At 44.5% G+C, this 11,968-nt stretch overlaps 2 pseudogenes; both read left to right on the plus strand.

Moving 5' to 3' along the window:
* The first annotated feature begins 357 nt into the window (after positions 1-357).
* LOC142559853 (uncharacterized) lies at positions 358-2,000 on the plus strand (annotated as a pseudogene).
* Positions 2,001-2,485: 485 nt separating this feature from the next.
* Positions 2,486-4,928, plus strand: LOC142559854 (uncharacterized; annotated as a pseudogene).
* Positions 4,929-11,968: the final 7,040 nt, after the last annotated feature.

The following is an 11,968-nucleotide window of genomic DNA, read 5'->3' on the forward strand; positions in this document are numbered from 1 at the left end:
AGCTACAAAATGGATTCCGGAAGAAGGAGGCTAGAAGACAATCTGTTCTCACTAACACAGTGCATTGAAGTAGCTGAAAAGGAACACAGACCCCTATGGCTGGCTTTTTTTTTTATATATATATCAAGGGAGCCTATGACAGTGTATTTCAAGAGGGCTTGTGGGGCATTCTGGAAACTTTTGGAGTGCAAGATGGAACAACCAATTTCTTGAAAGGTATCTATAAATGTAACCTGGTGATTATACAGTTATACAATACAGCAAAGCGGACTCGGCTTCAACCTATCATTTTTCAAACAAGGAAAATTGATTGAACAGTCATTACCAGGACTGATGTATGCGGATGATATTGTATTAATGGCTGACAATATAGAAGATCTGCAGGGATTGATGGACATATGTGGTACAGAAGGAGACAGATTAGGCTTGAAGTTTAGCAAAGAAAAATCAGCAGTTATGATTTTTAAAGATAACATTTGCGGCGAGCATAAGATACACGAGGCCACGCAGGAGATAGTCGATAAGGACAAGTATCTTGGGGTGTGGATAAATAATGGCATTGAGTATCTCACAGAGTACGAAAAACATGTAACAACTAAAGGTAACAGAAGTGCAGCAATTATGAACAGTAGCGCACTGTGGAAATACAATAGGTACGAGGTAGTACGAGGGATATGGAAGGGGGTAGTGGTTCTGGGCCTGACTTTTGCCAATGCAGTTCTATGTATGAGAGACCTGGGCACAGTTGGAAACGAGGCAACGTGGTGTGGGTAGGCTCACTCTGGGAGCACACCAAATCTTGGGGTACAGGGGGATCTGCGATGGTCTTCTTTCGATGGCAGAGAGGCTAGTAGCAAGGTAGCATTTGAACAGCGAATGAGAAAAATGGGAGAAATGCGGTGAGCTAGGAAGGTTTTCAGTTACTTATACACGAGGGATGTTGACACAAGGTGGAGGAAGTGAACTAGAAAATTGACAAGCAAATACTTGGACAGCAGTGGGGGGACAGGCAAGGAATCATCCGTCAAGAAAAAGGTTAAGGAGACAGAGAGGGGTATGTGGAAAACAGAGATGCAAACCAAATCAGCATTACAGACATACAGGACGTTGAAGCAAGAAATAGCCAAAGAAAATATTTACGATAACTCTAAGGGAAGCTCACTGTTGTTTGAGGCCAGGACAGGTGTACTGCGGACTAAAACGTACCGAGCCAGATACCAGGAGATAGACTTGTGCGGGGCGTGTGGAAAGGAGGAAATGGCTGAACACCTGATAGTTGCTTGTAAACAACTTCACCCTGCAGTTGAATGTAAGGGAGAACTATTCAAAGTTTTGGGTTTTAAAGACAGTGAAAGTAAAATAGACTTTGAACAGGTAGAAATATCCGTCCGTCCGTCCGTCCGTCCGGTAAGCTGGCGCTAACCGGCTGCGCACAGTACGAAGCTGATGAATTCGTCTTTGCATCCGCATTTGATTGCATTCCGATTTTTCTCAGGCTTTTGCAGGTACGTATTCCGCCTACTTCATTGTAATGTTAACGTTAAGTGTAACGTTAAGGGATAAGAAAAGAGCAGATTGGGTGAGGGAACAAACGCGAGTTAATGACATCTTAGTTAAAGCAAGAAAAAGAAATGGGCATGGGCAGGACATGTAATGAGGAGGGAAGATAACCGATGGTCATTAAGGGTTACCGACTGGATTCCAAGTGAAGGGAAGTGTAGCAGGGGGCAGCAGAAAGTTAGGCGGGCGGATGAGATAAAGAAGTTTGCAGGGACAACTTGGCCACAATTAGTACATGACCGGGGTAATTGGAGAAGTATGGGAGAGGCCTTTGCCCTGCGTTGGGCGTAACCAGGCTGATGATGATGATGATTCCGCATGTAGTCTGTCCGGCCACGCTGACAGTACGAAACTTGCATTCGTATTTCATAGTATTCGTTTCTTTTTTCTCAGGCTTTTACACGCACGTGTTGCACATGCTGCCTGTCCAGCTGCGCTAACAGTGTGAAACTTTGAATTCGTATTGTTCTTCTTTCAGGATTTTGCAAGCACGTGTTCCGCATGCTTCAGTATATCTTACTGTTGTGTACCATTGTGCAAATCGAACGGAAAGATTGTCGGGCTGTCATTCCACGAAATATCGGCTACCGCTGGCATACGAGACAGGTGGCTTGCAGTAATTAGGTGGTGTAATTGGTCACCTAATACAGCTTCAAACTACACTAAAGTATGCAGCCGCCATTTCAGAAAAAGAAGACGTTATAGAAGGAAAAAAAACGGCGGCTCAAGAAGGATGCAGTTCTGTCAGTCTTTGCAAACTACCCTTCACGTTTGCAGCCGAAGGCAACAATTAAACAAAGCATGGCAAGTATCACTAAACGTGACCGTGCTGCGAATGAACAATCAACGAATAATTGCACTAGTAGCCACGCTGCCTCGCGACCGCTGCCTCGCGACCGCTGCCTCGCGACCGGTGCCATGTGCAATGCTGGCAACATCAAGTCCTGAAGCCGAAGAATCGGAGCCGATGGACACTACAAGCGCTATCTGCGAAACAAGAGACAATCATTGTGTGCAGCACCAGAATGAATGCGTGCACAGGGCTGACCAGGCTGCCTCATGCAACAAAAGTGTCCAGGTTGACAGCAATTCAGCCTCTGCTTTGCTCACTACCGAAAAGGCCAAACGGAAGAGAAAAGGAAGAGATCTGAGGAGCCAGATACTGAGACTAGATCAGACCATTGACAAGTACAAAGAGAAGCTCAAGAAACTGCAGGAGGATTTTTTGACTGCGGACATTTCCTACATTAGAGAAAGAGCAGCAGAGAAAGAGGCTTCAGCATTGTTTCTCGTGGACCAAATTACCAATTACAAGAAAAAAAGGCCTACCTGGTCTGAAGAAACTACTCGACGTTGTGTGGTACTGAGGCATTTATCAACGAAAGTCTACGAACATATTCGAGGAGAGATGCTTTTGAAGCTTCCAGACCGAAAGACCCTAACCAACTATATTGGAACTACAAGTGGTGAGACCGGCTTCAACAAACTGGTGGAAGCTCGGCCGATATGTGAAGCCGAAAATTTTGACAATCCGCAATCAAAGGTCTGCTCGCTCATTGTTGACGAGATGAGGGTAAAGCAGAAGTTGCAATACAACAAGCAACGTGACTGCTTTGTTGGGCAAGTAGACATTGGGGTGGAAGAGCAAAACGGTGACCTTGTCTTAGCCAATTCGCTCCTGTGCTTTGTCATCAGTTGACTGAAAACAAAGTTTCGAATTCCAGTTGCCTACTATTTTACAAAAGGACTAACGGGCCCCCAGCCCACAGGTTGCTGGTTTTCGTAATGCAAAAAGTGGAAGCTTGTGGGTTTAGCATTGTTCGCCTTGTGACGGACAATCATAAAGTGAATGTGAATTGCATGAAACTGCTTGGAAATGGCCTGCTTACCTACCGGATTGAACACCCCTGTGACCGCAGCAGGATTCTTTTCATTAGCTTTGATCCATGCCATGTGCTGAAGAATGTGAGGTCACAGTTTTTATCGCGTGACTTTGGCCTGAAAGGTGAGATTTCTGCTTCACACATAAAAGACCTCTTCGAACTGCAGAAAGGCTTTTCTGTAAAGCCTGTTCGGTTTTTAAACAGGAAGCACATTTATCCGAGTAACATAGAAAAGATGAACGTGGCAAGAGCTGTCCAGCTCATGTCTCCAAGTGTAACCGCTGCCTTGGAACATCTCAAGGATCAGGCTGGATACACTTGTGCGCTGTCATTTTCAGCCGCAGGCCCAACAATTATGTTCATAAAGAACGTTTATCGGTGGTTTGTGCTTCACGATGTCAGCAACACGACACAGCACATATGCCACAATTTTTCGGATGGCAGTCAATTTGACGACAGTGCTGATCCGTGGCTTGAATGGCTTGAGGTCACTTTTCCTGTGTACTTGGAGACATTAAAGAAAAGATCTGGACATGCCCGTGAATTCCTTGCAGCTGAAATGTATGAAGCAATTCTGTTAACCACCTATTCGACAGTGGCGTGCGTCAGATATCTGTTGACAGAAGAGAAGTTTTCTTTTGTGCTCACTCGAAAATTCAACAGCGATCCAATTGAATTGCTCTTAGGATGTTTGCGAATGTCATCTCGGTGCAACAACATGTTGGATGTTCGGGCTGCACTGTCAGGTCTCGAAAAACTACTCTAGACCAGGATTGCTGTGTCTAATGCAGCCTCCAATATTGCCCACAAAGAACGTATGTCAGGACACATACTGCATGATACACTTTCCTCTGCACAACCAGCTTCTGCTTCAGCTCCAATGCCTCCCCTGACGTCGACTGTGCAAGCAGTGCCCCAGCTCTCGAGAGCAAGATTGGCGTTGCAGAGACTTAATACCACAATTTTGCCACAGCAGCTGTCATCGCTACAGATTTCAGCTAACGCCTATGTGGGGGGCTACATTGTAAGGGTTGTAGGCGAGCATATTGACTGCGAGAGCTGTGTTACTTTGTGTACGAAGCCGGTGAGCAATCAGCTCACTTTCAGCTCACTCGGAGCCAAGATCGAGGTGGGCTGCTCTACCCGTCGGACCAACTTCTCTTTGTCTTGGACTGTTTAACAGATTTCGCTGACCGTACCCTGCAGGAGCACCAGACCTTGCACAAGCCACTGACTACCTTAGTGGAGTATACTGTCCCAGCTCTTTGTGCTTCAAAGTTGCTAAAGTGTAAGAGCAATGACAGCAACGAGCACAGGCTTAAGCTCATGAACCTCATATCGGTTCGTTTCCTGAGGCCACTCCTCTGCAACTACGCCTTCGATGTTACTGATAGGCATGATGCAGTTTAAAATTTTGTAAGAAAGCCCCTTTCCTGAAAGTACACAAACTGTGAGAGTGGCATACGCTTCAATGACATGTGGTAGTTTCCTTCTGCAATAAATGCTTTTATTTCCACCATTGAAATGGTAAAATCAATATAAGCCATGACTCGTAACTCATTGATATTGAAAACATGAACCTTTCTATTTGCAGAGTAATGCCTGCATGCAGGTTCTGCAGAGCTTCATGTGTTGCAGGAAGCGCGCGGCAGAACGCGCTGTTTTTGTTTGTTTTTGCACCGTCATGATTCAACTACTTTGAGTTCCTAAATGACACGGCACAGCTCCTCATTTTCTGACGCCGGCGGTGGCTTCCTTGCGGTGGCAACAAATGTAATTCTCAAAAACTTTAAGAAGGAAACGCGGCATCACGTTTTGCTATAGAGCAGTCTCACGACATTACGTGCCATTTAGTGCATGAACTCCCGGCTTGCGTGCAGTCTGCTACACGAGTAGACGTTAGGACGCACCGGGGCTCTTTCAGCGCCCAAGCGTTCCCATTATATGGTGGCAAGCACTGCTTCCAAATATCGACTTTCATGTAAGCGAACATAGCGGTGACAGAACATTTTTCCACGCATTGGATTTCAACTGGCGCGCGCTCTTGTATTGGCGCAGCAGACGACGCGCGAGCGCATCGAACAGCAATAGCCGCTAACGACACATGCCTCTAAAAGTGCTTCAGGGTTCGCGTTTACAAAAGTCTTGATTGTACTTGAAACAATGCGAATACAGTCGAAAGCTCAACCATTTAACAGCTGCGAATACAGTCGCACCCTGCATTTCCATGAGCGACGATGATCCTACTCTGGCGGCGGCGCATGGCGGCGAAAAGCCGTACTAGAGCCGATGGCCGGTTCCCTTGGTTCTCTGTTACATTTCCCAGGCACAGAAAAATAGAGGAGGCACTGGCTAAGCACACACCTGTGGAGATGTATGGATGGATGGATAAAGCTGAACCCTTTAAATCAAGCAGTGGCACACGCCACCTAGCCATGACTAGTAATATATTTTGTACTTAGTGGAGCGTGACATTTTACTCTTGCCTTGACTTTAGCCACCAATCAGATAACCTCAATTTGGTTATTTCTACCTGCTTAAACTGTATTTTTAACCCCAATGCTTTGAAAAAGTCAGCCCCATTGCTTTGAACTGTAGGGTGAAGCCCTTTACAGAAAAGTACCAAGTGTTCAGTCATTTCCTCTTATTCTCCACACGCACTGCATAATGTGTGTGTCACCTCAAAGTTGAGTCTGTACGTCTTAGTCCACAATACTTCTGTCCTGGCTTCAAACAACAAAGAGCTTCCCTTAGAATTATCATAGATATTTTCTTTGGCAATTTCCTGCTTGAAAGTTCTGTATGTTCCCACAGCCGATTTCATCTGCACCCGTTTTCCACAGACCCCTCTCTGTTTCTTTAACCTTTCTCTTAACCAATGTTTCTTGGCTCGCTTCCCTACTGTTGTCCAAATATTTGCGTGACAATTTTCTGGTTCGCTTACTCCATTTTGTGTCAACATTCCTTATGTACAAGTAACTGAAAACTGCCCTTGCCCACAGCTTTAATTCTACCTTGTTGCTAGCTTCCCTGCCCTCGAATGATGTCCGTCCCATGTCACCTTGCGCCCACCGATTTGGTGTATTTCCGTGTGCTCCCAATGCAAGCCTACCTACCCCTCGTGGCTTAACATCCAACCTTGCTCGAACCGCCGATCTCATGCACAGGACCACATTGCCCAAAGTCAGACTAGGAAGTGTCACCCCTTTCCAAATCCCTCTCACCACCTTGTACCTATTGCAATTTCACAGTGCCCCATATTTCTTCACAGCTGCATTCCTGTTTTAGTCGTTACATATTTTTCACGTTTCAATAGGTACTCAGTTCTATTGTTTATCCACATGCCAAGATATTTGTACTTATCCACTACCTCCAGCATAACCTCCTGTATCCTATGCTTGCTGCCCTGATTATTATTAAAAATCATGACTGCCGATTTTCCTTACTCAACTTCAAACCTAACCTATCTCCCTCTTTACCACAAATGTCCATCAATCCCTGCAAATCTTTCTTATTTGCCGTAAGTACAATGTCGCCGTGTACATCAGTCCTGGAGATGACTGTTCAATCCATTCTCCTTGCTTGAAAAAAGAAAGGTTGAAGCAAAGTCTACTCCACTTGAATTTGGTCTCTGATCCTTGTAGATACAATATGAACAATAAAGGTGACAGAAGGCACCCCTGCTTATGCCCCTGTTGTATCTCTATAGGCTCAGATACTTTTTTTTCTCCATTATATAAGCACCTTGTTACTTTTATTTGTTTTATTGTTTATGTTTTTGTTATTGTCTATGTTGTTTTTATGTTTACTTGTTTATTGCTTTTATTTTAAAAGATTAGTTACTCCATCTTCCACCTTTAGTGTGCCCAATATGCCCCACAAATCCTTTTGGATTATACTGTCATAGGCTCCCTTGATGTCCAGAAATGTTAGCCATAGGGGCCTTCATTCCTTTCCTATTTCGATACACTGTGTCAACGAGAACAGATTGTCCTCTAACCTCCTTTGTTTCTGGAACCCATTTTGTAGTTCTCCCAGCACCTCCTTGCCCTCCACCCATGCCTGCAGTCTGTCCTTTACAAACTGCATCACCACCCTGTAAACCACCGACGTCACTGTTATGGGACGGTAGTTATTTATATTGGCTTTGTCCGCCTTTCCTGTATATATCGTGTTCATCCTGCTTAGTATCCACCCATCGGGGACTTTACCATCCATTATCGTTTTGATCACTACCTCTCTTAACGCTTGCTTAGATTTAGGGCCTAATGTCTTTATTAACATAATTGTGATGCCATCAGGTCCTGTCAGCATGCTACTAGGAACCCTCTCCTCTGCCATTTCCCACTTGCTTTGTTCAAGCGGAGCCACTACACTAACCGGTCTATCCTTGTCTGACAGAGAAGTTTTCTAATAAGCACCCTGTTGCACTGCAACGAGAATTTCCCCATAGGGTGTTATGTGCATTTAAATCTCCTACTGCAATGTAAGGCTCGGGAAGTTCTGTGATAAAGCTCTGGAATTCTGTTTTGGAAAATTGATAGTTGGGTGGAATGTACAGAACTAATTGTTCTCTGTACATCCAAGAACTAAGCTCATTAAACAGCATGGCTCTGATTGCGACTGCCTCAAGGGGCATTTGTAGGTGTAAATCCTGGCAGGCAACACCCTTATCTACTATCATGACCACAGCGCCCGACGAGGCAAGAGCATCGTTGCGGTCTTTGCGGTAAATGTTATATTGTCCGAGAACCTTAGCATGTGAAGGATTGAGGCAAGTCTCTTGACCACAGAGCACCCTTATGTAGGAGTTCCTCAATGCCATCAAGATTGTGTATTAGACCTCTCACAATCTAATGTATTATCTGTATAGCCATATTGGAAGTGTTTTGTGCTGTGTGCCAGTAGATATAACTTAACTTAGCTCACGAGACCTTTCCAGACATGATACAGAATTTTTATTTTCTCCTGGCATGCTCCACGGAGCTACGCTGTTACTTCGGCATCTGAGAAGCCATAGTGCTGCTTGCATCCATCGCCTCTTCAGAGACGCTGGATGACACCCACTTGGCGGGCACACTCGGGGGATTTTTTTCTGGCCTGTGTGCACAGGCAGTGGCCGTGGAACCGGCAGACCCAGAGGTCTGCTGGTCGTTCTTGGCTGGGGGAGAGAGATGGCATGGGGGCTGATGGCGTGACCACCGTCACATTCCGTGCGATATGGGCGGCCACCAAAGTATGTGGCGCTACCCCCAGCACATCAGATCGGTGTAGGAAGGATTGGACTGATTGCGGAGAGAGAAACGCTTACGTGTCTATGGGAAAGATAGCTTTAGTTTGACTTCCACTTCAATGATTCTTTCTCTTTTTTTCACAACAGGCACGATCGCGAGTAGGCAGGGTGGTTTCCTTCACAATAGGCACAGTGGGTTGAAGTGCAGATGTTAGAAGGGGGTTCAATAGAACTACATTTAGCACAAGTAGCATGCCCTCTGCAGTTTCACGATGCATGTCCAAAATGCTTACATTTAATTGAAGCGTTGACGCAGATTTGGGAAGTACCATCTAACACGAAGTTTACACTAACCGGTTTCAACTGATTCAGGTACCGGTTCCAAATGTAATGATTATGTGCGTGGTAGGTATTTAATTCTATGGCATCTCGCCTTATTTTTATCCTTTGCACCTTGACTAGGTTCTGGTCTTGCTATACTTCAAGTAGTAGGCTTTTTCTGAATTTGAGAAGGTCATCTTCTGAGATGATACTGTGCAGTGTTCATCGACCTGTGTGGGCCCACTGAAATGGGAATGTCTCCAAATTCCACAAGTTTTGAGAGTTTGTCATACTACTATGGTTTGTCATGAACTTCGAGAAGAAGATCGCTGCTTCCCACCTTTGTTATAATATAGCCTGGGCCGATTGCTTCCGTGAGACCATAGAGTTTAATATTAGTATACCTAGAGGGAAATCTGGTGCTGTGATCGTTCAACCATCATGGGAATGATGGGAAGTACACGCTTTGGATTGGCATTCTGTTGACTGGTGAACTAGTCTACAAGCATTTTTTTGGAAGTTTTGGTTTTGCTCCAAGTGCAATTGCTATAACCTACAGTAGGACAGTGCAACGCAAAGCTCTCTGCCTTTGTTATGTTGCTCGAAGTGGCGGTAGCGCGGTGGGCCAGCGGCTGGGACGATGTTTGTGTCGCGGTGTGGTGTCGAAGCCCTGACGAGAAAGCGACGGCATCGTAAACGATGACAGAACATGTTTTGACCATTTGGACCTTGGTTTGTTATGTGTGTTAGGTTAGCGCTGTAGCGTTATGTGCTTTATGAAACTTCAGAATAGGAAAAAGAAGGCACTATTTATATAAGACAGTTGTACTTCTAGTGGCTTGACAATCAAATTTGATTGAGGACTTCATTATGCATTGCTCGTTTATGTGCTTATTGAAATGCATGTTTTAGGACTTTGAGAACACAAACTTACTTGTGGTAGGAAAGCTTGCTGCTTCCTGGTTGTAGTCTAGTGTCGCAAAATGGGTAACTGCAAAGCCACGACCTAACGCTTCAGAAGTGGTACGTCAATATAAAATATGATGAAGCACACTTGTAGGAGGCCACTAGCGTCCTAGCTAGCACTGCAGCAGATGTGCTTAAAAGTACTTGAAGACATTCAGCAATTGTGACAGTCGACGCAGCCTTTCGAAAGAGCGAGACAGTTCGCAAGTGCCTGTCGTCTGCGAGAAAAGTCTCGCGTTTGCAGCGAGCAGGCGTCGTAGCAGACGACACTTGTAGCATTCCGCTGAAGAGCGCAATACTTTCTCACAATACAACATTTTTATTTCCATAAGTACTTGATGAGTATTTTTATGTAAGTACATGCACGACTGTTATTACTGTTGGAAAAATAAATAAATAATTATTCTCTGGCATTAAATCGGGAACAGAATCGCACAAGAATGCATACCCTAGTGTGCCCTGGTGATAAACCATAGTAAGCCATGCTTCCATCTCAAAGTCATACAAAGTTTATGTAGCGTGTTGTACATTATATAACATACTGCAGAAATAGAATTGGATTTTACGCGATAATATTTGAGCATAGCTTCGTTTACTGCGGCGCAAGCAAACGCCACTAGTCTAAAGATTGAAGTCAATCCGAAGCCTGTACTTCCCATCATTCCCATGTAGGTTGAGGCAACACTCATGAGAGCCCCCGTAGACACTAGCACCACATTTCCCTCTAGGGTATTTAATTAGAAACACTATGTGTGAGACATTTGGCTGCAAGAAATGGTAAGATCATTCGGAGTGTCTTTCGGTTTCATGCTGACTGTGTGCAACGTGGTACTTCGGAAAAGAATGTTTTGGTTGCATAAAAAGACAATATTTCATTGGTGCACCCCCTCTTCAGGAAGCGATCAGGTAGTGGGGGAAAGCTGTTTGCCGCATACCACCACCGAGCCAAACAAGGAGATGCTACGAGGTTGTAAGTCCTATACCTGCAGACGCCATCCATGCATCACGACCATAAACTAATATATCCAAGGTTGCATAACTACACCAGGTTAACCATTGCCACGCAGAAATTCAGAACTGAGAAGAAGCAAAAAGAAGACAGGAAAGATGAAAAGGCGAGAGAGAAAGAAAACAGATTGATGAGGAGGACAGCAAAGGGTGACTGCCAATTTCCTCCAGGTGGTCAGTTCGGAGGCACCGTCTATGTGAAGCAGAGGCCAAAGAGGTGTGTTGCCACCACCGGGGGCAACACACCTCTTGGATTAAACTGAGCAGGAAAACCTGTAGTAGGAGATAGCATGTTCCAGAAGGAAATGGACGAAGAATAGACACTCCGCTTACAATAATTGGTGTGTCTTTTAGGAAAAATGAATTTATTGTTTAACGAAATCACATAAGATTAGTATTCGTTAGACAAGATCTAGGTATCAGACTGTTGCAGTAACAGTTATCTAGTTGTCAATATAAAAATGTAGGAAGATTCTTGAAGGCTAGGCACTGTCAAGACAAGTAAAATATGTATTTTTTTCATAAAATAATATACTCGTATGTTCCAAAAATTGTGCCCGAAATAACTGATATCAATGTTTTCTGTCTATTCAATCAGTAAAGAAAATATCACACGAAGTTTAGAACTATATCAGTTTCAAACCAGCAAAGCAGCGCATGCCACTGGCATTAAAAATGTAGTAAAGGCCATGAAATGAACAAGTAGAGCACAAATACTTTAATGAAACTTTGGAGAAAAGACGGGGAATGCGGGAGATGGTGATTCAAGACGATGAGCAAAACGTGAACAAGGTGAATGCAGGAGCCAACGTTTCGACAAGTGGACTTGTCTTCTTCAAGGTGACACATACGTCACCTTGAAGAAGACAAGTCCACTTGTCAAAACGTTGGCTCCTGCATTCGCCTTGTTCATGTTTTGCTCATCGTCTTAATGAAACTTTGTCACTTAGGAGATAGCATGTTTCAGAAGGAAATGGACGAAGAATAGACACTCTGC

The sequence above is a fragment of the Dermacentor variabilis genome, chromosome 10, assembly GCF_050947875.1.
Source record: "Dermacentor variabilis isolate Ectoservices chromosome 10, ASM5094787v1, whole genome shotgun sequence".
NCBI classification, from domain to species: Eukaryota; Metazoa; Arthropoda; class Arachnida; order Ixodida; family Ixodidae; genus Dermacentor; species Dermacentor variabilis.